General features: G+C 49.6%; 2 pseudogenes; both read left to right on the forward strand.

The window, feature by feature from the left end:
* The first annotated feature begins 1,530 nt into the window (after nucleotides 1-1,530).
* On the forward strand, nucleotides 1,531-7,621 carry LOC133756484 (ankyrin repeat domain-containing protein 42-like; annotated as a pseudogene).
* An 11,664-nt stretch (nucleotides 7,622-19,285) lies between these two features.
* LOC133756485 (butyrophilin-like protein 1) lies at nucleotides 19,286-23,108 on the forward strand (annotated as a pseudogene).
* The last annotated feature ends 233 nt before the right edge of the window (nucleotides 23,109-23,341 follow it).

The following is a 23,341-nucleotide window of genomic DNA, read 5'->3' on the forward strand; positions in this document are numbered from 1 at the left end:
TGGCAAATACTCGCAGGCCTGCGTATTTTTCCCCCACGCAAGTGAGCAGTCAGGTGCTCTTCACCCCTGTGCTCACTGACATCCCAGAAAGGGGCTGCAGTGCTGCAACTGCCCACTAGGTGGTGCCTGCCTGCGTCAGAGCCGTTTGTAAGTCAGGCTGAGCCTTCTCTCCCCTGTCAGGTGATCCTAGGAGCTCCCCTTGGGACCACAGGCACAGACTGGGTGAGGAAAGGCAATGCTGTGTGCGGGAGGGGCCATGGGTGTTGGGCCGTGTCTTCCTGTAACTCACCTGTGAGGCAGGGCCTGCTCAGTGGATGTTGCGTACACACTCCCATGTGATGGTGGATGGAGTAGCGCTGTGCATGACCTACTGTACAGCCTCTGAATGTGCTCACAGCCAGTGTGACAGTTAGATGGGATAATAGGTAGTAGTTATGTCAGGTACCCTTGGAATAACGAAAGGGGGAGTCCCTTTAAGAGTAAACAAGATGCATGTTTCTCTCCAGAAGCTGCCTTTAGAAAGAGAAAAAAGCAGATCCTACCCTTCTGAGTCTATAGTTTTATCTTGAGCCTAGAATGAAGAAGTCACTTATCCCATCCTCTGATGGCTTTTCTGTTTTATCATAAGTGTGATAGGCAGGAATAAAATCTGGTCCTCTGATGGGTTTTGTCTCCACCCTTTGATTGATTGTTCCCTGAGTTATGCATTAAAGCACCACTTCCACCAGACCTCAGGTTGGCCTCTCTTTATCCCTGCTTGCTGGTTGTTGTTGCAGGAGGTTTCTGACTTTAATTAATATTGCTTTGCTCACTGCCTTGTCTGCATGGAAATTCTTCTATGTGAGACAAGTACCAAGGCCATCTCCTTTGTCATTGTTTTACCTCTAACACCAGTTCATGGGGGCAACTCAGGTTGCATGGCATCTTGCTTGCCCAGCAGTTTGTGTTCAGTCTCTACTAAGGCCCAATAGAAGCCAAGAGCCATTTCTCAAAAGAAGTGAGTATAGGTTCCCAGAGAGGATGGTAGGGTTTGCTCCATCATTCTGTGGGCCAGCAATATGAATCCTCTAATGATGTCTGACAAAGGCTCCAAATAACATCCACATCTGCTGCTTTAAGTTCCGCTGGGTCTACTTTCTCCAATGGGCACCATGGCAGAGCAGCTTATGCGGCAGGAGCTGTTTCTTGTTGTGAGCTCCACTGTATGGTAGCGGCCTCTCTGTCACCTGGTAAATGGTCAGAGTAGCACACCCAGATAAGAAATCTGTTGCTTCTAATTCCAAAAGTCCTACCTGGCATTTTCAGCTGTACAACGGGCCAGAGGGAAATACTTCAAAGAGGTAGCCCACACCAATAGAGCCACAGAAATTTCACAGAGCTAGGAGGCCTCTGAATTTTTATTGGATTTATTGCCCACGTTTCTCCATGTGGGGTGGGCCTGGGTGCTCCCCTGACTGGGTCTCTGCCTGGGCCCCAGAGCCCTTCTTCCCGCAGGCCTCTCCCTGGAAGGCAGCTTTTTCTGGGATCCTGATGGTGCTGGGGCTCCTGCTCTTTGGGGCTGGCTACTTCACCAGGAGAGAGCACTCTGCAAAGCTGCAGGAGAGGCAGAAGCAGGAGAAGCTGCGCCGGGCTAAGGAGGAGGACCAGCGGGCAGAGGAGGAGGCACTGAAGACCAGAGGTAGGAGGCCAGGGGCCAGGCAGGGCAGGGCAGCTGGTGCTGAGAGGAAGGATGCTGGGAGCTGAGTCTGTGGGTTCTGCTCTCCAGAGCAGGTGTCTGTGGAGACCCAGACAGGACAGCTGGAGGCTGGAGCTGTGCGTGGGTCTGGAGTAAGAACTTTTCTCGGATACAGATGAGGTCTTTCCTGTGGGTTCTCCAGGCACACGGTCTCTCCTTTTCTTGGGGACGGAAGTTCAACGTTTTTCTTTCTCTTTCAGATGAGCTCCAAGCAGAACTCGGTAAGCTCTGCTCCCCCTCCTGAACTCTCCCTGTCCCTTTGTGGAGGACACTCTGGTTCTCAGCTCTCCTGTTCCCTGTGTGCTGCTTTTCAGGTAGGAGGAAGGCAGCTACCTGGCTGGTGAGTGACTCTCCAGATGTCCCGTGGTCCTGTCCCACCTGTGCCCAGCTGTCCCCTCCTTGTCCCTCTCCAGGCACAGACATGTGGACCCTCGTTGGGTGCAGCAGTGGGAGTGGTGGTGGTAGCACCCTGCTCCCTGGGCTCTCTCACATCTGGGTGACTGTTTGCAGTCTGTGTTCCAAGACTTGTGTGCTGCATCCTTGGTCTTTTCCACCCTGGCCTGTCCCCATGTGAATGCCACTAGTGTTTCAGCCTCCAGTGCCCTAGCTCTTGGTCTGCACCAGGAAACCATAGCCAGATGCACTGAGATTTCATGAGAAGAGGGAGATGAATAAATGGGGTCGTTGAGCTTGGGGGTGTGATTTCTGCCCCCTCCCTCCCCAAACAGCTCCCAGGGGAGTCTTTCCTCTCCTTTTCTCAAAGGTGCTGTTGAAATGTGAAAGGGAGAGGACTGGGTTGGTGACCAGATATGGGGATGTGATGGGACGAGCTGAACATCTCTCACCATACTGCCTCTTCTCTCTAGAAATATTTTATGGAGAATGTTTGGCTCCATTGATCCAGGAGGGGTCTCATTTCTATATGGTTTCTTCTTTTCCTTTAATTTACCCAGTATACCCAACCAGGAAATAGTATGCAATAATTGTTAAGGCAGAATAATTTTTGTTTTTAAAAATATTTATATTAATTTAATTGAAAGGCACAGTTAGAGAGAGAGAGAGAGAGAGAGAGAGAGATATCTTCGAACTGCTGACTCACTCCCCAAATGGTTTCAATCTCCAGGACTGGTACAGGCTGAAGCCAGGAGCTTCATCTGGGTCTCCCGCATGGTTGCAAAGGCCCAAGCACTTGGTCCATCCTTTGCTGCTTTCCAGGTACCTTAGCAAGAAGAGGGACAGGAAGTAGATCAGCCAGGACTTGAACTTGGGCCCATATGGGATGCCAGTGTTGCAGTTTTACACACTAAGCCACAACTCTAGCCCCATTTTTTCACTAAAATATCTTCACGCAGGCATATTTTGCTCCTGACCTAAAGCACCAAGGAACCAGTGACACAGTAATCTTTGTGGTCTTTGAGGCACAGGGCAGAGCGCTGACACCCAAAAGTCACCCAGCAGTGGGGCAGGGCGCAACTCACCCTCCTGCAGGCTCCCTGATCTGTGGTCAGGGAATTTCCCACAATCCTCTGCTGTCTGCACTTGCAGGAGGCCCCTCCTGTGCAGCCTCTCTCCTCCTGCAGAGTCTGACCTTCAGCACAGAGGGCAGGGAGGGCTGAGCAGGTGGTGTGGCTGTGGTTTCACCAGGGTGTGTTTCCTTTCAGCCTGGAGGAAGGCACAGCTGTATGCTGGTAAGTGACGCTGATGGCTCCTCTGCCTCCCTGCCCTGCCTTTGCCCCACCCCTTCTCTACCTGTGGACTCAACCAGATGGGCTGCTCTCCTTGTCAGTGTTGTAGCTCTAAGTGAACGCAGCAGAGACTCCTCTTTGGGACCACAGCTCTGCTTCCATTCTGGGCCCTTTGTCTACTACAGGTCATGGTTAGGGTTAACAACACCTTCTTAAAACCTCTTGTTCAGCTGATCCTTCTCATTACAGTGAGCCAGGTATGAGGAGAACCTGCAGCAGGGCAACCACTGTGTAGATCAGGAAGCGCCGGTCTCCAGATGACCCTGGGAACCACGTTTCACTGCTCAAGACTTAGATTTCACTAAGTGGTCATGGGACCTATGTTCTTACCCCCAAATTCCTCCCTTTAAGGCCCACTTTGGTCTTTCTCTCCCTGGAATATGGTCTTCTCTGCTTCTTTGTGCTCTGACCACTGTCCAGCCTGGGTTTCTTCCTCTAAGTATCAGTGGTTGCTGAGGAATTAGTTACTCTGAGTAAATGTTCTGAATCCGGGAACAGAGCCTCTGGGATGTTTGTGGATGGATTTGTGGGTTTTGGGCTCTGCTATACCTGAAATTGTATGCAACATTTCGGTACTCTAAGATTAGAAAAGCTTAAAATGTATTTGACCTGCAGAGAGTGAGAGCAACAGCGAGAATGACAGATATCCCATCTCCTAGTTCACTCCCTAACTGCTAGCAGCAGCCATGGCTATGGCAAGGCCAGGATGAGGACCTCAGCCTGGACCTCCCACATTCATGTCAGAAACACAACCCTTCAGTGCTGCCTCTCAGGGTCTCCATTGACAAGAAGCTGGAATCTTAGCTTGTAAATGCCTACCCCTGTTTTTAAAAAGTATGTTACTTTGAATAGGAGGGAGTGTGGGATGGATGCATGGATGGAGGGAGGGAAGGAGAAAGAAAAGGAGAGAGTAAACACTCCCCCATTGGCTGTTCCATTCCCAAATATCTGCAACGGCCAGGGTTCTTTATGAAGTGAGCTGGAGCCAAAGCCAGGCGGAGCTGGGAATCCAATCTAGATCCTCACATGGTTGGCAGGGCCCCGATAGATGCATCATTTACTGTTTCCAAGGGTGTGCCTTGGCCAGAGCTGGATTAGGAGCTGGGGCTGGGAATCTAACCCAGGCCTCTGACATCCAGTTCAGATGCTTAACCCATGTCTTTTTTGAAAGGTCAAATATCTGCCCCTGAATAGGTTCTTTTTTTTTCCCTACAAGAGCAACAAATGTAATATGTGATTTTTTTCATATTTTTTTTCACATTTTAGGAGAATTCTGTCTGTATTTATTAATGGCTCAAGGCCCTTGTTTGCTATTTTGGGGTCAATGCATGAAGGCTGTGGCCCAGGAAGGCAGTGGAGGATGGCCCAAGTCCTTGGGCCCTGCACCCACATGGGAGACGAGGAGGAAGCACCTGGCTCCTGGCTTCAGATCAGAGCAGCGCGCGGGCCGGAGCGGCCATTTGTGGGGTGAACCACTGGAAAAGGAAGACCTTTCTCTCTGTCTCTCTCTCTCACTGTCTAACTCTGCCTGTCAAAAAAAAAAAAAAAGAAAAGAAAAGAAAAGAAAAGTAGAAATTGTTACCTAGAGAAAGGACGGCAAGCAAACCAAGGGAGCAAAGAACATGTGGGGAAGAGAAGAGATGAGGGAGAGAGTGAGTGCTGTGCAGGTGGCTCAGAGTGACTGCAGTGGCTGAAGGCCCAGCCCTGGTGTTGGAATGTAGGACGTGTGCAGAGGGGTTACAGGGCTTGGGAGTGTGAAATAGAATTGATTCCCAGACACCGTGTAGGTCAATTTCAGGAAAAATCCAAATTAAAGCATCTTAAAGTTTAGTGGGGGTGGGAGAGACAGAGAGAGAGAGAGAGAGAGAAGCAAGCACTTTCATCCCCTGGTTCATTCCTTGAATCCTTCAACCATCGCTGCTGCCTCCTCAGTCTACAATGGGAGGAAGTTAGATCAAGAGCTGGAGCTAACTCTGGCATGGAGCTGATATCATATGAGGAACTATAAGAGGTTGGACGGCAGCCCACATAGCTGTAGCCAGAGGTCCAGATGCTCTTTTTATTTCCCAAAGATTTATTTTTTTTTTATTTGAAAGGCAGAGGTATAGAGAGGCTGAGGCGGAGAGAGAACCTTCCATCTGCTGGTTCACTCCCCAGATGGCCGCAATGACCAGAGCTGTGCCGATCCAAAGCCAGGAGCCAAAAGCTTCTTCCTGGTCTCCCACATGGGTGCAGGGGCCCAAGGACTTGGGCCATCTTCCTGTGCTTTCCCAGGCCTTAGCAGAGAAGCAGAGAGCTGGATTTCAAGGGGAGCAGCTGGGATTCGAACTGGTACCCATATGGGATGCCGGCACTGCAGGCAGCGTCTTTACCCATTATTCCACAGTGCCGGCCCCCGTATGTAGGCTCTCATGATGAAAGTCTCAAACTCAGCAGCTCAAGATGTAGTGGATACACTCCTTCACATCTCACTGCAACTCATGGGCACTCGTTCACTTTACAAATAATACTCCAAAGTGGAGTGGTGAGGGACTCCTGTTCATTAGTGCTAATACATACTCTTATAGATGGGATAGAATTTGGTAGGCTTGCTATCTCTTCCCAACAATTAAAATCTCTATGTGACTGGGACAGTAAGTTAGCTGTTCGGTTCTTTGTGTCAGTTCAGACTTTGGGAATGTTCTCAAGCTCCTAGGCAAAGGTGACCAGGATCCCAGGGTGACTGATGAGAGAACAGAGACCTGTACATGAGGCCACTTTTCCTGGGGGACTTGGCTGCTTGCAGCTTCTTGTTAAATGGGGATGTAGCATAGAATGTGTGGGCCACAATGGAAACCTTCCACTTCATTAGCAGCCCTGGAAGGCCACCTTCACTGTTTCAGATTCCTATTCAGGAGAACGAGCAGAGAAACACAAGCTTTAAAAGCCTTCAAGGATAATGGAGAAAATGTAGCAGACCTGCACAGAGGTTCTTTAAGCAGAACATTTTGCAGTTTATCCAGGGGACTGAGTAGGAAGGCAATGATGTGGAACATCAGGAAACCTTAGCATTTCCGGGTCCTGTGGCTGCCCTTAAGGGTGATGTGGAAATGCTGAAGAAATCTGCAGAGGTTGGAGTAATCCATGGGAATGAGTGTGATGGTGGTGGATCAACTGCTGTGCTTAAAGCTGCTGCACAAGGTCACATGGAGTCTGCAGTGGTTCATTACAAAGGAGCAGACAGTGATATCACCACAAAGCAGGGGACCCAGTGATGTGGCCCTGAGGTTTGCCCATCTGGCAGCAGTGAAGTTGTTAAAGAGGCTGCAGAGGGTCTGACGCTGTGGTGTGGTGGGTTTAGCAGCTGCCTGCAGCACCGGCATCCCATATGGACATGGTTTGAGTCCAGGCTGCTCCACTTTATATCCAACTCCTCGCTAATGATCCTGGAAAGCAGCGGAAAATAACCCAAATGTTTGGGTCCCTGCAGCTATGTGGGAGACCCAGATGAAGCTTCTGTCTCCTGGCTTCAGTTTGGCCCAGTTCCAGTGGCTGTGGCTATTTGAGTAGTGAACTAGAAGATGGAAGAGCTCTCTTGCTCTCTCTCTCTCTCTTTCTGTGTGTGTGTGTGTGTGTGTCCCTCTCTCTGTGTAACTCTGCCTTTCCATTAAAATAAATAATAAAAAGGGGCCATAGAAATTATCTATAGAGGATGCTAATGAAGTGGTTATGAGGTTTTTACAGAAGACACGATGATAGGGAAGCACTGATACCAAGGATGGTTTATGTCTCAGGGAGCTGTATAAACAGATGCCAGGATGAGAGCTTATTAAATCCTGTAGCCTTGTGACACCTTCTGGAAATTGCTGTGAGCAACTATAAACATGTGGGAGGTTTCACAGGAGAAAAGTTAAAGCAGAAGCAAGTGCATCTCAAGTCTGAAAAGACCATCTCAGCTGCAGGGCCTGCTCAGGTGTGAATGACTGTGTAGAGAAAACTTAGAATGTCAACCGGTTGAATATCGAGCAGTGGTGAATAAACCAAGGGAAAAGCTGGGAAAAATTCAGATCTCCAATGTTGGAGCTTTGAAGATGACTCCTGTGAGCCGAGCAAAGGGAAGAGGCAAGTGGAAACAAAGGTGTCTTCTAGGGCAGTGATGTGAGAAGGCACTGAGCAGTGAAATCACTTAAATAAACTTGCTTCTTTTTTTTTTCTCTTTCATTAAAAAACAAAACAAACAAACAAAAGACCTGGAGCCAGGGACTGAATCCAGGCACTCTGATGTGGGACATGGGTGTCTCAGCTGTCAGGCTCAACACAAGCTCCCCAAACTTAGATTTTTTAAAAGCCATTTTGAAGGGGCTGGCGCTATCACGTTGTGGATTAAGCTGATGCCTGCAGTGCCCTCATCCCTTGTGGGTGCTTGTTTGCATCTCATATGTTCCACTTAGCTCCCTGCTAATGCACCTGGGAAAGCAGTGGAGGATGGCCAAGATGCTTCAGGCCCCACACCCACAATGGAGGCCCAGAGGAAACTCCCGGCTCCTGGCTTTGGAGTGGGCCAGCTCTGGCCATTGTGGAAGGTTGGAGAGTGAACCAGATGAAAGACTCTGTCCCCATACCTGGGCTCCAAAGTGAGCCAGTTTAAAATAAAATAAATCTTTAAAAAGTTATTTTGAAATAAGCATCTAGTGAAGCTGCCTCTGGCAAGGAGAACATTTCAATCTTCCAGCAGCAGTGAGGGAAGGAACACAGTAAGGGAGATGCTGAGGCAGCGGGGGGGTCACTGTGGTGACGTGAGGAGCTGTGCTCTTTGGCCCTGTGTAATGTACCCCTCCCCCACCCCAGGTCTGGATGCTTCTGCTCATGGTCAGAAATGTGGACTGTGGGAAACAGTCATGGCCCCCTCTAAGGGGAAGGAGGCCTGGGTAGCAGGTGCTACCAGGAGACTTCTGTATAAAAGGTGAGGTCATTAAATGAAAGATCTCTGTGAGTGAGATCCCAGTGGAAAGAACTGGGCCATCAAAGAAGGAGGTACCTTTCTCTGAAGGGAGGAGAGAACTTCCACTTTGACTATGACCCTATCGGAATAAGATCAAAGTCAGCGAACTCTAAAGGCTTCCATAGCCCTGGCAACTCATGACTAGAGCCTAGGGAGATTACTGACGCCATGAACAGTATTTATACTCCAACAGTATTTTTTTCACTTTGTGTTGTTATATGGGGGCAAACTGTTGAAATCTTTACCTAATATATACTGAACTGATCTTCTGTATATAAAGAGAATTGAAAATGAATCTTGATGTGGTTGGAAGGGGAGAGGGAGTGGGAGGGGGGAGGGTTGCGGGTGGGAGGGAAGTTGTGGGAGGGGGGAAGCCATTGTAACCCATAAGCTATACTTTGGAAATTTATATTCATTAAATAAAAGTTTAATAAATGAAAAAAAAAAAAGGTGAGGTCATAGAGTCTTCTCACCATAACCCTTTCTCTGCTGAGTTTATATCTTATATTTTAATTTGATTCTTGGAGTCTTGTCCTCATTTGATATTTTTAAGATTTACTTTTTTATTTGAAAGAGTTACCGAGAAATAGAGAGAGAGAAAGAGAGGGAGGGAAAGAGACAGATATATAGAGAGAGACCTTCCATTCACTGGCTCACTCCCCAAATGGCCACAATGGTTGGAGATGGGGCAGGCCTAAACCAGGAACCAAGAGCTTCCTCCAGGGCTCCCAAATGGGTGCAGGGGCCCAAGGACCCAAGCCATTTTCTGCTGCTTTCTCAGGTGCATTAGCAAGGAACTGGGTGAGAAGGGGAGCAGCCAGGACACAAGCCAGTGCTCACATGGGTTGCTAGTACCCCAGGCTGGGGTGTTACCTGCTATGCCACAGTGCTGGCCCCATCTATTTGTTCTTACAGAACAAACAGCATCTTTACTATAAATCAAGTTTTTCCTATGGTGAGTTCACAACTGTACAAATGTCTGATCTCTAGTTATGAATAAAAAATAATTCCTAACTTGCATATTTCTTATGAAAATTAAGTGAATTTTATGTTGTATTTATTAAACAGTACTTGCTGTGCTATTCTCTCAAAAATGAATCCTGGTTCTGTTTTCTCCTCCTTTTCCTCCCCTTCCCTTTTTTCTCCTCCTCTTCTGTTATGGTACAGAACTGTACAGTTTTTTTTGACAATAATGTCTTGGTGAAAAAGAAGTAAATTAAACATTCACTGTTCTTCCAGAGGTTACATCAAGCAGCCCCACATTTGATGTGACTTTGTTTCCTATCAAGCAAATCAATTAAGTTAATATCTAGCTTTCTGCTCCCCAGGGATGAGCACGGAGGTGGAAGGGATGCAGTAGCCTTGGGCAAATCTGGGAGAGATTTCCTGTGCCGCTCCAGGTGCTCATGCTGGGGAGGTGGGGCTTAGCTGGTCCTTAAGCCCCTGTGTTGCTGTCAGCTGAGGAAGGGCAGGGCAGGTCCTGTCTGATCATCTGGGGCGCTGTTGATGACCATGTTCCAAGAGAGTGGAATACGTGGTCTTGGAGACTTGGCTTTGAATGAGAAATTGATGCACTGAGTCGCTTTTTCCTCCATCCCAGACCTTCCCTTGCCCACTGGCTCTCTGGGCCCCTCTGAGTCCCTGCATCTCAGACCACACCGCGTGGGAATTTCTGGGTCATGCCTTCCCCGTGTTCAGGTTCCAAGGGTCCTCGTGCTCTCTCCAGATGCCTTCTCCTGCCAGTTCTGCTCCACACTGGGTGTAACTCTCCAGCACACGTGATTGTAGGAGGTTTCTGTTTGCTGCCAGAAAAATGACCTCAGCCTTAGTGGCTCCACCACACACATTGATTGTGCTACAGCTCTGTGGGTCAGAAATCTGAGACAGGTCTCACTGGGCTAAAACACCTGCAAGTCTGCATTCCCTCTGTCAGCTCCTGGATTTCCCAGCATCTGAACCCACTTGCACACCTAAGTTCATGGCCCCATTCCTCTGTCTTCAAGGACAGCAAGGTACACATCTTTCAACTCTGGTTCCCTCACTCTATTACTTTCTCTGGCCACACACACCTTGGCAGGCTGTGTGCTTTCACGGCTCACATGATGCGATTGGGCTAACCTGGATCATCCAGTGAAATACCTTAACTTCAAGGTCCTAACTTTTATCCCATCTGCAAAGCTTTAGGTGTCAGAGCCACAGGTTTAGAGATTAGGACATGGATATCTTAGAAAATCATCCTCCAGGTTATAGGCAGCCTGCAAGTTCAGCTCAGCCAGTGCTACTGATGTAAAGGGAGGGGCTGGAAATTTTGATCTCCCCAGTTTATGCTTAAGAAAACTGATCTCCATGATGATTTGTTTCTAGGAACCTGAGAAGCATAATTTGAGAATGAAATCTGGGAGATACCTTTTCTGTTTGTGAGTGGACAGCCTCTCAGTCTCTGGTGTTAAGCTTTATGGCTTGGAGGAAAGGCTGCCGTGTGAGTGTGTGTGTGTGTGTGTGTAAGACACAGTCCATCAGCTGAATGTCTCCCACACATTTCCCCCATCACTACTTTAGAAAGGCAGGCGCCGGGCTGATGTGTGCAGTCTGTGCAGATTCATGATATGTAATGTTTGTTCCCTTGTAGACTGTCAGAAATAATGGTTCCAGGCCTGTAGGTGACTTCGTGTTCTTTCTGAGTGGTCCTCCTTGTGGCCCCCAAGGCTCTGGCCTCTCCTTCAGTTCTCTTGTGCTGGTACAGATGCTGGCACCATCAATGGTGGTGGGTGGGGCCAAAGTGACAGGAACAAAGCCAGGCTGGTTGTCAAGGTCTCTGTGACACATCTGACACTTAGAGAGGTCTCCTGGTTCCTCCTCCTGCTTGAGACCAAGGGCTTGCATAACAGGGCTCTTATCTCAGCAGCCTTTCTACTCCCCCATGCAGCTGGGTGGTTCTGGGTGTGGTTGTGCATCCTTGCTATGAGGCTGGAAGTGACCCTGGATTACTTTGAACTTTCTCTGCAGGGTCTGTCACTCTGCATCCCAGCTCTGCCCATCCCATGCTTGCCATCTCTCCTGAAAAGAAGAGTGTGACCTGCAAGTTCATCCCTGAAGGCTCTGATGACATCTACTGTGTGTTGGGCCTTGAGGGCATCACGTCAGGAAGATGTTACTGGGAGGTGGAGATCAGCTGTGGGTCAGTCAGCGAGTGGGCTCTGGGGCTCTGTAGGGAGCACATGACAAGAAAGGCAGGTATACAGAGTTCCCAGATGAGGGGTTTTGGGTTGTGGAGTGCTATTATGGTAGCTACCTTGCCTGGACTAAGCCTCCACAGGCTCTATGCCTTAGGCAGGATCCCTGGAGGGTGGGGGATTTTCCTGGACTATGGTGAGGGGGACGTCTCCTTCTACAACATGACTGACGGCTCCCACATTTTCTCCTTCCCCCCAGCTTCTCTCTCTGGGACCCTATTTCCATACTTCAGCCTTCAGGGAGAGGTGACCCTGACCATCTGCCCCACAGAGGAGGGGTCTGAGGGGCTCCCTGTGCCCCTTAGCAAGTCTCCTTCTTTGGAGGAGGCTGGGAGGCCCCCAGGGGAGGGGCTCAGCTCAGGCTCTGGAGTGGATGGAGCTCCCCCAGGGGCTGAGTCTCCATTGCTGCCCTGAGCCCCATAGGGGCCCTCACTGCCCCTGACTCCTCAGATTCTTGCTAGGGCTGCAGGCTCCTGGGACAAAGCCTCTGGGGTAAGTACTGTATGGACCAAGAGCTTTTTCCTCCTGTGGTTATGAGAGCTGCTGGTTCATGCCTGTGTTCAAACAGCAGAACATGGACACTCACAGCTGTTTGCACTTGTTAGGATAGCCTGAAGATTACTATGAGGATTTGTTTTTTATTTTTTTGTCCTGAAATATTTGTAATTGATTTTCAATTCTCTTTGGATGTCAACTGGGCTGAAGTCTGCATTACTGTGCCCAAATTAGGAGAGCTAGCAGAGGGCTTAGAGGTTGATGGGTTCCCCAGCTCTGTTCTGGGGAAGTTGGCCATATAAATATTTCCATGGAAATGAGTGACTGATGGATTTTTAGGGTAAAAGTATTTAATGCTCTATTTGTTAACTTCCATACAAGGAGATGGTGGAAACACACATGATTTTCCACACTTTAGTAACTTTCTGTTCCCAGTGAACAAACTGCTGTGTTAATTCAGGGAACCTAAGGGGAGGGCTTGGATTCCCTTCTGTGTCTACACTGCAGCTGTGGGAAGAAGAGAGCTGCTAGCAGGGTAGCAGTGGATCCTGAGTGAGATGAAGACGAAGACGAGAATTTCCTGATCAAGTTCCACTGCAGACAGCTCTGACCGTGAGCATGGTTCTAGCTACTCAATGCATTGCCTCTTTATGATCCAAGTCCAGTTGTCACAGTGAGTGGAAACCACAGCAAACAAAATGAAGCAGGACTGTTGAGGGCTCAGATTCTCCCAGCAAGGAGTCGTCCACTCTTCCAGGTAAAATACTTTGTCCAGGAAGGGAACGTGGAGCAGGCGTCCTGATGTCGCTTGAGACCCCCACATCCCATGTTGGAATGCCTGGCTGGGTTCCCGTCCTGGTTCTATCTCTGATTCTCACTTCCTGCTAATGCACACTCTGGGAGGAATTGGTGATGACTTAAATAGTTGTATTCCTGCCAGCTATGTGGGATAACTGGATTGAGTTACCTGTCTTGTCCAGCAACTGTTGTTGTTGTTTGCATTTGGAGAGGGAATCAGTGTCTGGAAGATCTCTGTCTTCATTTCAAATAAAATGAAAAAAAGAAAAATGAAAACTATCTGATAATCTATCAATTCTAATGAGGGTAAGAGCATGAAATGGGAAGTGGAAGAAGGAAGTGGTGGATAGCACTTCTGGCCTTGCTTTTTTTTTTTTTTTTGACAGGCAGAGTTAGACAGTGAAACAGAGAGACAGAGAGAAAGGTCTTCCTTTTTTCATTGGTTCACCCCCCAATGGCCGCTGCGGCCGGTGCACCGCGCTGAAGCCAGGAGCCAGGTGCCTCTCCTGGTCTCCCATGCTGGTGCAGGACCCAAGGACTTGGGCCATCTTCCACTGCCCTCCCAGGCCATAGCAGAGAGCTGGACAGGAAGAGGAGCAACCGGGACAGAATCCGGCACCCCGACCAGGACTAGAACCCGGTGTGCAGGCGCCGCAGGCGGAGGATTAGGTTATTGGGCCTCAGCGCCGACCAGCACCTCTGGCCTTGTAACCAGTTATACCAACAAGGAAGTCAGTATCTGCTATGGTTTCAATATTTGTGTTGCCAAGCTCAGTGGAGATTGCAATCTTATAAGTTATAGATTAATGATAGTGAGGGGGTGACACTTAATCAAATTATTGTAGAGTTAAGGACTTTCTGAAGTGATTTGAGTGGAGCAGTTTGTTAGTGCAGAGCCCCTGTGATTGAATTTTGGTGGATTTATGGGGGTAGGAAAGGGAGCCCATGAACACAGAGAGACGTGAGTGATGCAGTCATATTGTGATTTTCAAAGGCGGCCCCTGTGAAAGTCTGCATTGTGCTCTCTGGACTTTGGCTCCCCAGAGCTGTGAGCCAAAATAAACCTCTTGTAATGTTACTCTGCCTCAAGTATTTCCTTATTGCAGCAAAAAAGCTGACTGATTTTTATCTTTGCTTGTCTTGTGTATGTCTTTGTGTATAGTAGTCACTTTCTTCCTCTCTCCTTACACTTGTGATGTTATATATAAGTTGTTTAAGATTGGGTTTGTCCAATCGCTGGAGCAAGGACAGTTCCTTCAACAAATGATGCTGGGAAGACTGGATATCCACAAGCAGGAGTATGAAGCAGAATCCCTACCTTATACCTTACATGAAAATCTATTCAAAATGGATTAAAGACATAAATCTATGACTTGATACCATAAAATTATTAGAGAACATTGGGGAAACCCTGCAAGACATTGGCACAGACAAAGGGTTCTTGAAAATACCCCAGAGGCACAGGCCATCAAAGCCAAAATCAACAAATGGGATTACATCAAATTGAGAAGCTTCTATTCAGCAATAGAAACATTCAGCAAAATGAAGAGTCAGCAGACAGAATGAGAGAATTTATTTGCAAAGAATGCAACTGATAAAGGATTAATAACCAGAATATATAAAGAGGTTAAGAAACTCTACAACAATAAAATAAAGAACCCAGTTAAGAAATGGGCCAAGGACTTGAACAGACATCTTTCAAAAGAGGAAATCCAAATGGCCAATAGACAAATGAAACAATGTTCAGGATTGGGGCCAGTGCTTTGGCATAGCAGGTAAAGCCGCCATTACAGTGCCAGCATTCCATATGGGTGCCAGTTGGAGTCCCAGTTGCTCCACTTCCAATCCAGCTCCCTGCTAATAGCTTGGGAAAGCAGTAGCAGATAGCCAAAATCACTGGGCCCCTGTATCCATGTGGGAGACCTGGAGAAAGTTCCTGGCTCCCGGCTTTAGATGAGCCCAGCTCTGGCCATTGCGGCCATTTGGGGAGTGAACCAGCAGATGGAAAAAAACAAACAACTCCCTCTCTCTCTCCCTCTCTCTGTCTCTCTCTCTCTCTGCCTCTCTGTAATTCCACCTTTCAAATAAATAAATAAATCTTTAAAAAAATGCTCAGGATCACTAGCCATCAGTGAAATGCAAATCAAAACCACAATGAAGTTTCACTGCACCCAATTAGAATGGCTTTCATACATAAATCAACAGACAACAAATCCTGGTGAAGATGTGGAGTAAAAGGTACCCTAATACACTGTTGATGGGAATGTAAACTGCTAAAACCACTATGGAAGACAATATGGAGATATCTCAGAAATCTAGCTACAGACCTACCATATGACCCAGCTATCCCACTCCTGGGAAGTTACCCATGGGAAATGAAATCAGAAAATAAATGAGTTTTCTGCACCTCCATGTTTATTGCAGCTCAATTCACAATAGCTAAGGCATGGAATCAAACTGAATGCCCATCAACAGAAAACTCGAAAAATAAATTATGGGATATGTACTCCATGGAATACTACACAGCGGTACAAAAAAATGAAAGCCAGTCATTTGAAACAAAATGGATGAAGCTGGGAAACATCATGTTTAGTGAAATAAGCCAGTCCTAAACAGACAAATATCATATGTTCTCTCTGGTCTGCAAAAACCAATAGAGCACCTAAAAGAAAATCTCTAGAAGTGAAATTGACACTTTGAGAAGCAATGACTTGAACAGTCTTTGTCTTGACTGTTGCTGAACAAGTTTTTTTTCTTAATGGAGAATGGGACTGGGAATGGGAGAGGGAGGAGGAGATAGGGTGGGAGGGTGGGTATGATGGGAAGTATCACTATATTCCTAAAGTTGTACTTATCAAATTTGTACTCATTAAATAAGTGGTTTCTTTGGTGAAAAATAAAATAATATTAACATCTGCTTGAGTTGGGAAGCAAAAAAAAAAAGTGGGTTTACTATAGTCTCTTATAATGTATATTTTTATTTATTCTCATTTTTATATGAAAGCCAGAGGGGGGCGGATCTTTAGTCCACTTGTTCATCCCCACATGACTGCAGCATTTAGGGCTAGGCCTGGCCTCATCCAGGAGTCAGTCACTCCATCTTGGCCTCCCCTGTGTAGCAGAGGCTGAAGAACCCACTTATGTTACCACCTAGGTAAAATGACATCATTGTTGTCATGATGCTGGCTCAGAGGCAGAGTAGCCGGTACTTGAACCAGGCACTGTGCTGCACCACAGTGCCACCCTTCTGTCTTCCTGGAGCTTTCTTTTCCCTTTAGTAGTGAACCACATTTCTCTAGTTAATAGTTTTTAGGTTATATTTTCCCTGCTCAGGTGGCTGATGTGGTTCCTGTCTCCTGAGTGGACTCTGCCTGATGTAATCCTCTAAGCCACAGTGCAGCCTGAGGAGGGCGCTGAGCTGCTCACACTGTGTGGGAAAGGGGGTCTGAGGTGCTCATACATTTATCAAAATGCCTCACCACAAGAATGAGACCATACACAAGTACTCTACAGGGTCTTTGCTTTGCTATTCATATATCAGCTGTCCTATTTATCCTTATTCCATTTTGCATGTATCTTTATTATTTTTTTAAAAAATTTACTTATTTATTTGAAAGGCAGAGCTACAGAGAGACAGAAGCAGAGAGTCTTCCATCTGCTGGCTCACTCCCTCAATGCCTGCAATGGCCAGAGCCATGTGATCCAAAGCCAGGAGCCAGGAGCTTCTTCCGGGTCTCCCATGTGTGTGCAGGGGCCCAAGGACTTGGGCCATCTTCTGCTTCTTTCCCAGGCCATAGCAGAGAGCTGCATCAGAAGTGGAGCAGCTGGGGCTGGTGCTATGGTGCAGTGGGTTAAGCCCTAGCCTGAACCACTGGCATCCCATATGGGTGCCGGTTCTAGTCCCGGCTGTATATTAGCTACAAAATTGATATTTGAGGAAGAAATCCTTGGTGGCTTAGTGAAGAGCAGTGATGTGATGGCCGCTGAGCAGTGGGCCTGGTAGCTGGGGGAGGAGGAGTGGCTGTGTGCTGCCCTCCTGCTGGAGTTCTTCATCTCCCCTGGGGTGTATTTTAGGGAAAATCTGGCCTGGCTGGGGCACTTCTGGCCCCTCTGCCTCTCCCTCTCCCTCCCCCTTTTCCTCTCCCCCCCTCCTCTCCCTCTCCCTCACCCTCTCCCTCTCCCTCTCCTTCCAGATCCACAGGGCAAAGGGCTGGGCTGCAGGCTGAGATGGTTTTGTCAACATCATGGCAGCTGAAAATCTAAGGCCCCGTGGCAGCTCTTTCTCACTCTGAGCTGTCTGCAGCTGGGGATGGGCTGGGAATGAGGGATGTGGCTGTAGAGGGGGGTGCAGGGTCTCACTGCAGCTCTAGCCCCGCCCTCCCCTATGACTTCCTGCATGTTAAGAGATGCAGGGTTCTTGTCCTTTGCATGTACTTGCAGTTTGACAAAAAGTGGCAGGAATCTAATGTGTGGAGCTCAGATCCTGACACTAAAAAGTCATGGGCTGAAATTTAGTTTCTTCTGAGATTTCCTGAAAGTTCCCTAACCTCTCTCGGCCTTGGGAGGTGTAGGTGCTGGGCAGGGGCAGGTGGTGGCTGAGGGGGAGGGGCTGAGGCACTGTGAGCTCTAAGCAGGCTGTGCTGCAGCCACTCCCAGGGCAGCTGTGGTGCTGTCTCCTGCTCTTCACTCCTGCTGACAACAGGGAGCAAGGTCCACAGGGCAGGGCACTCCCTGCCCAGGCTGCCCCTGCAAGCTCTCACTGTAGATGGTGGAAGGAGACAGAGGGGCTGGCTCTTCTGGGTGGGAGGTCCTGGTGGGGCCCCAGGGCCAGGGCCTCTGCAGAGGCTGCTGCACCGGTGCCAGCTCTGCTGCCCCTCTGATCTCCTAGAAGCCCACTGAATTATGATTAGGATTCCTGGGCTTCAGCAGTGGACATTGAAGCAGGGGTAATGGCTTTGAGGACAGCTCAGGGCAGGTGCAAGCCAAGGGGGTGGCTGGAATCTCTGTGGCTCTGAAGTCTTTGGAGCTACTGAATTTAGAGACATTGGAGGAAGTCAAGGGGAGCAGGGGAGCTGGCTGTGAAACCCCTGTGGGTGAAGAGGGAAGCAGGGAGCAGGGAGGAGGGAGGAGCTGAGAGTGTGGTGGGGCTCAGGGCAGTGGGGGGGGGGTGGCTGGAGAAGTCTCACTCCAGGAAGAACCAGGACGAGGTTAGTGAGCACTGGGCCCCTGTTCATTTCTTTGGTTTCCGTTTCTCACATGTGCACTAGGCCAGGCCCTGCTCTGACTGCATTAGTGACTGTGCTGATCCAGAGTCAGGAACCTCTGCTGCAATCCTGGGGGAAGACGCTGTTACATATGCAGATGAGGGAACTGAGGCCCAGAAACTCCAGGGCTCTGCCTCCAGCTGTGACCTAGCATGGCTGAGCCTGCAGGGAGCACCATGGGGGGGCCTGAGCCTGTTCTTCCCAGGAGGGAAGGCTGCCTCCTCTTCCTACCCACAAACAGTGTTTAGTGTGGGGATCATTTCCTCTGATCAGGGACCATTCTCTCTGTGGCGCTGTCTCCCACTGGGGTCCTTAACTGTTAATGCAGAAATGTGGAGAGAATGAGGATTCACCTGCCAGCAGGAGCTTGCATGGGCACCTGCTGAATGCAGGTCCATGACCTGGGCCTGTGGAATTAGAGGCTGGGGGTGGGGTCAAATTTAGGTGAACTCCACAGCCACAGATGCCACAGGTGCTGGGCCCCGGGGACAGGCAGCACAGGCTCGGTGAGGATGGGTCTGTCTCTGACCCTTCTCAGGGGACACCCAGGTCACCACTGGAGGTTGAAGAGCTGCAGGCAAGCAGGAGGTGGTCGTCCTTCAGGGTGAGTGGCCTGAATCAGGGTCCTCTGTCCTGGTGGTGGGGGGTCCTGGGCACTGTGTGCATAGTGCATGGTTTCCTCCATGGGGCCCCTGGGGCTGAGAAAGAAGAGACCTGATTTTCTGGGCAGAGGGGCCTCAGTTGGGTTGGGAAGAGGAGGGGCTGTTTCCCCCCAGGCTGCCCTGAGGGTTCCCTGGCACCTCAGTCTCCCCAGAAGGACTGGTAGAGCCCCAGCCCAGCTGTCTGTGCTGTTGGATCCTGTGGGGACCCCTTGTTGTGTGCTGAGCCTGTAGGGAAGGCTTTGCTTCTGTTGGTGCTGACAGGGCGGCCCTGGCACTGGTTCCCCAAAGAGTGGCTGGCGCTCTGCTGTCTCCTGCCTGCTGCCTGCTGGCCCTGGCTGCCCCCTCCCCGCCTCTCTCCCCAGGTCCGAGGACATGGAGCACGGCTGCCGCCCCTCTCTGCTCTGCAGTCTCCCCTCCCTGTGTCTCCTCGCCCAGCTGCCCACGTGGGGGTCTGCAGGTGAGTCTGTCCCTGACTCATTCTGGGTCTTCTTCTGGGGTGGGAGGAGCCCCCAGCCCTCTTGGTCAGGACAGGATGAGGTTGGCTGAGGCCCAGAATCTGGTGGTGCTGCCCCAAGAACTGGTTGTCATTAAGAAGTTAGGATGAGTCACTCAGCCATCCAGTGGGTGTTGGAGAAGTAGTCCGTTGTCTAAGGATTTGGGGCCTGCTTTAATGTCAAGTGTCAATAATTTTTTTTTTTGACAGGCAGAGTGGACAGTGAGAGAGAGAGGCAGAGAGAAAGGTCTTCCTTTGCTGTTGGTTCACCCTCCAATGGCCGCCGCGGCTGGTGCGCTGCAGCCGGCGCACCGTGCTGATCCGATGGCAGGAGCCAGGTGCTTATCCTGGTCTCCCATGGGGTGCAGGGAAGTGTCAATAATTTGAAAATACTCACTTTGGCCCCCTCCTTTTTTGGAGTTCTGAGCATTCATTTGTTTATTTATTTGTCCCTCCAATATTAGCAGAATGTCCACTGCATTAGGAGCTGTTCCATGACCACAACAGATGTGTGCGTCTCTGCCCCTCACCCTGTGTTCTCAGTTCTCAGTCTATTCTGTGTCCACAGATGATTTCCAGGTGATCGACCTCTCGGATCCCATTGTGGCAGAGTTGGGTGGTGACGCCATCCTGCCCTGCTCCCTGGTCCCAGCCATGAATGCAGAGGACATGGAGCTGCGGTGGTTCCGTACCAAGTTCTCAGAGGTGGTGTTTGTCTATTGGAACCGTCAGAAACACAACGAGGAGCAGATGCCCCAGTACGCAGGGCGGACCTCGCTGGTGAGGGACCTCCTCACCCAGGGGCAGGCTGCCATGCACATCCAGAAGGTCCAGGCTTCAGACAACGGGATGTACGTCTGTTTCTTCAAACCCAGAAGCTACTATGAAGAGGCCACTTTAGAACTGCAGGTGGCAGGTGGGTGACCTGATCTGTATTCTAATCTGGACCTTGGGAGTATTGGGTTTTGGAAGGAAACTCATGTAATTTAACATCTCATTTCATATGTGAGGGAAGACAGCTCAGTCACTCATTGCTGTTCTCAATATAAATCTTGTACAGGGAGTCCTAGTGTGTCAGTCGGGTTTACTCACACATCTTTGGTGTGGTTGTGGAAGTAAAATCAAAACCAAAGTCTTCTCTCAGAATTCCTTTTGCAAAGGTAGTAGGAAAACACAACTGTTTCATGGCTGAATAAGCACCAAACCAAAATGTGGGACACATCACAGGCCATCCATTAAGGGATTGCAAAGACAGAAATCTCATATTTTGTTTTTGTTTGTTTGGGTTTTTTTAGGTATTCAGATGTAACATGAATTCTGTTTTTTTAATTTTTTTATTTTTATTTTATTTTTTGACAGGCAGAGTGGACAGTGAGAGAGAGAGAGACAGAGAGAAAGGTCTTCCTTTTGCCGTTGGTTCACCCTCCAATGGCCGCCGCGGTAGGCGTGCTGCGGCCGGCGCACCGCGCTGATCCGATGGCAGGAGCCAGGTGCTTCTCCTGGTCTCCCATGGGGTGCAGGGCCCAAGCACTTGGGCCATCCTCCACTTCACTCCCTGGCCACAGCAGAGAGCTGGCCTGGAAGAGGGGCAACCGGGACAGGATCGGTGCCCCGACCGGGACTAGAACCCGGTGTGCCGGCGCCGCAAGGCGGAGGATTAGCCTAGTGAGCCGTGGCGCCAGCCATGAATTCCGTTTTTAAAAAGTTTTATATATTTTTTTAACTTATTCAAAATGCAACAAAGAGTGTTAGAGATCTTCCATCTCAGGTTCACCCTCCAAATGCACACAAGAGCACCAATGGCACGAGTGCTTTCCAAGCTTCTGTTTAAGTCAGGCTAAGCCACTCTCTCATTGTGGAAGTCAGGTCACATGACCAACCTCAGAGTGCCAATGTGAGGGAACCACCAAGTGTGTGGTAGAGGGCTGGCTACATACAAAGATGGACAAAGTATAGGAGGTATTTTAATAATACGTATTAGGTTCTGAAAGTCTGATTTTCTAGTGTCTGTAAGGAAACCTGGCAGAGATAACTCAGGGGTGTGGATATGAGGGCAGGAGTGGAGACAGGGTTGTTGACTGGTGTAGTATTGGGAGTGATTTACAGAGAGAGGCAGTGGGAACCATAGCAGGTGCCCCAGGAGTGAGTGAGTGAGTGAGGAGATCAGAGGTTCAGGATGGAGTCCTGGGGTCAAGTTCCTGCTCCTGGTTTCTCTGGGCCTCAGTCTTCCCATCTGCAGAGTTGAGGAGAAAGCCCCCTACTCTGTGCCCCCATGGGCCCAGGGCTCTTTCCCCTCCTTCAGGCCACGCCCTCCCATGGACTCTCCAGAATGGAACACAGTGACTCCCCTGTAGCTGAGCCACACCCACACCCTGCTGAGGGCCCTGGGCCATGTGGTCTCCAAGGTCTCCACAGCTCCCCTCTTGCAGGCCTGGGCTCTGCCCCTCAAGTGCACATTGAAGGGCCAGAGCAAGATGGGGTCCCTGTGGTGTGCAAGGCCTCGGGCTGGTTCCCAAAGCCCCAGGTGCAGTGGACAGACCTCAGCGGGAAGAAGTTCCTGGAGTTCTCTGAGGCCCATGCCCAGGACGCAGCAGGGCTGTTTAGCGTGGAGGTGGCTCTGGTGGTGAGAGACAGCTCTGCAGGGAGTGTGAGCTGCTCCGTCCTCAATCCCATCCTGGGCCAGGAGAAGGCCATGGCTGTGTCCATCAGGTCAGTGTTGCTTCTCATTCCTGGTAGAGCTTGGGAGGTGGTGCCGGCATCCCTGAGTGTGGGGGGTGGGCCTGGGTGCTCCCCTGACTGGGTCTCTGCCTGGGCCCCAGAGCCCTTCTTCCCGCAGGCCTCTCCCTGAAAGGCAGCTTTCACCGCGAGCCTGACTGTGCTGGTGCTCCTGCTCTTTGGGGCTGGCTGCTTCACCAGGAGAGAGCACTCTGCAAAGGTGCTGGAGATGCAGAAATGTAAGAATCTTGGCTGGATTAGGGAAGTGGAGCAGCAGAAAGGGAGAAGGGGATGAAGGCCATTGATAATGCAGGTCAGGGGCCAGTACGGGGCAGGGACAGAGTTGGTTTCTTTTTTTTTTAAATTTCATAAATGTGAATTTATAAAGTGCAACTTTTGTATTGCTGTGGCTTCCCCCCCCCCCCAACCTCCCTCCCTCCTGTGGCCCTCCCCTCTACCTCTCCCATCCTGCCCTTTATCGAGTTTCATTTTTAATTACCTTCATACTGAAGATCAACTTAGTATATACTAAGCAAGGATTTCAACAGGCTGCACTCACACAACCGCACAAGATATAGGGTATTGTTCGACAGAGTTGGTTTCTGAAAAGGACATCCTAGAGGAGTTGATTCCGTGGGTGCAGGTCTCTGTGGAGATTCAGGTTCCCTGGCTCAGAGCAGTTGCCTTTGTTGACCAAGAGAGGACAGCTGGATGTGCAGGTGTGTGGATTGATCTAGAATAAGAAATTTTTTAGGATACAGAAGATTTTTTTTTTAAAGTTTCTAGGCACAGTCCTTCTGTTTCTTGGAGATGGATGCTCATGGATTTTTCTCTCTTTCAGATGAGCTCCAGGCAGAACTCGGTAAGCTCTGCTCCCCTCCTGAACTCTCCATGTCTCTTTGTGGAGGACACTCTGGGTCTCAGCTCACCTGTTCCCTGTGCTGCGTTTCAGGTCGGAGGAAGGCAGCTTACCTGGCTGGTGAATGACTCTCCAGATGCCTCGTGGTCTCCATCCCACCTGTGCCCAGCTGTCCCCTCCTTGTCTCTGTCCAGGCACAGACATGTGGACCCCTTTTTGGGTGCAGCAGTGGCAATGGTTGTACAGAACCCTGCTCCCTGGGCTCTCTCACATCTGGGTGGCTGTTTGCAGTCTGTGCTCTAAGACGTGTGTGCAATGATGGGCATGGACTCTGCCTGCATCCTGGGTCTCTTTCCAATCC

Source organism: Lepus europaeus, chromosome 3 (genome assembly GCF_033115175.1).
Source record: "Lepus europaeus isolate LE1 chromosome 3, mLepTim1.pri, whole genome shotgun sequence".
Lineage (NCBI taxonomy): Eukaryota > Metazoa > Chordata > Mammalia > Lagomorpha > Leporidae > Lepus > Lepus europaeus.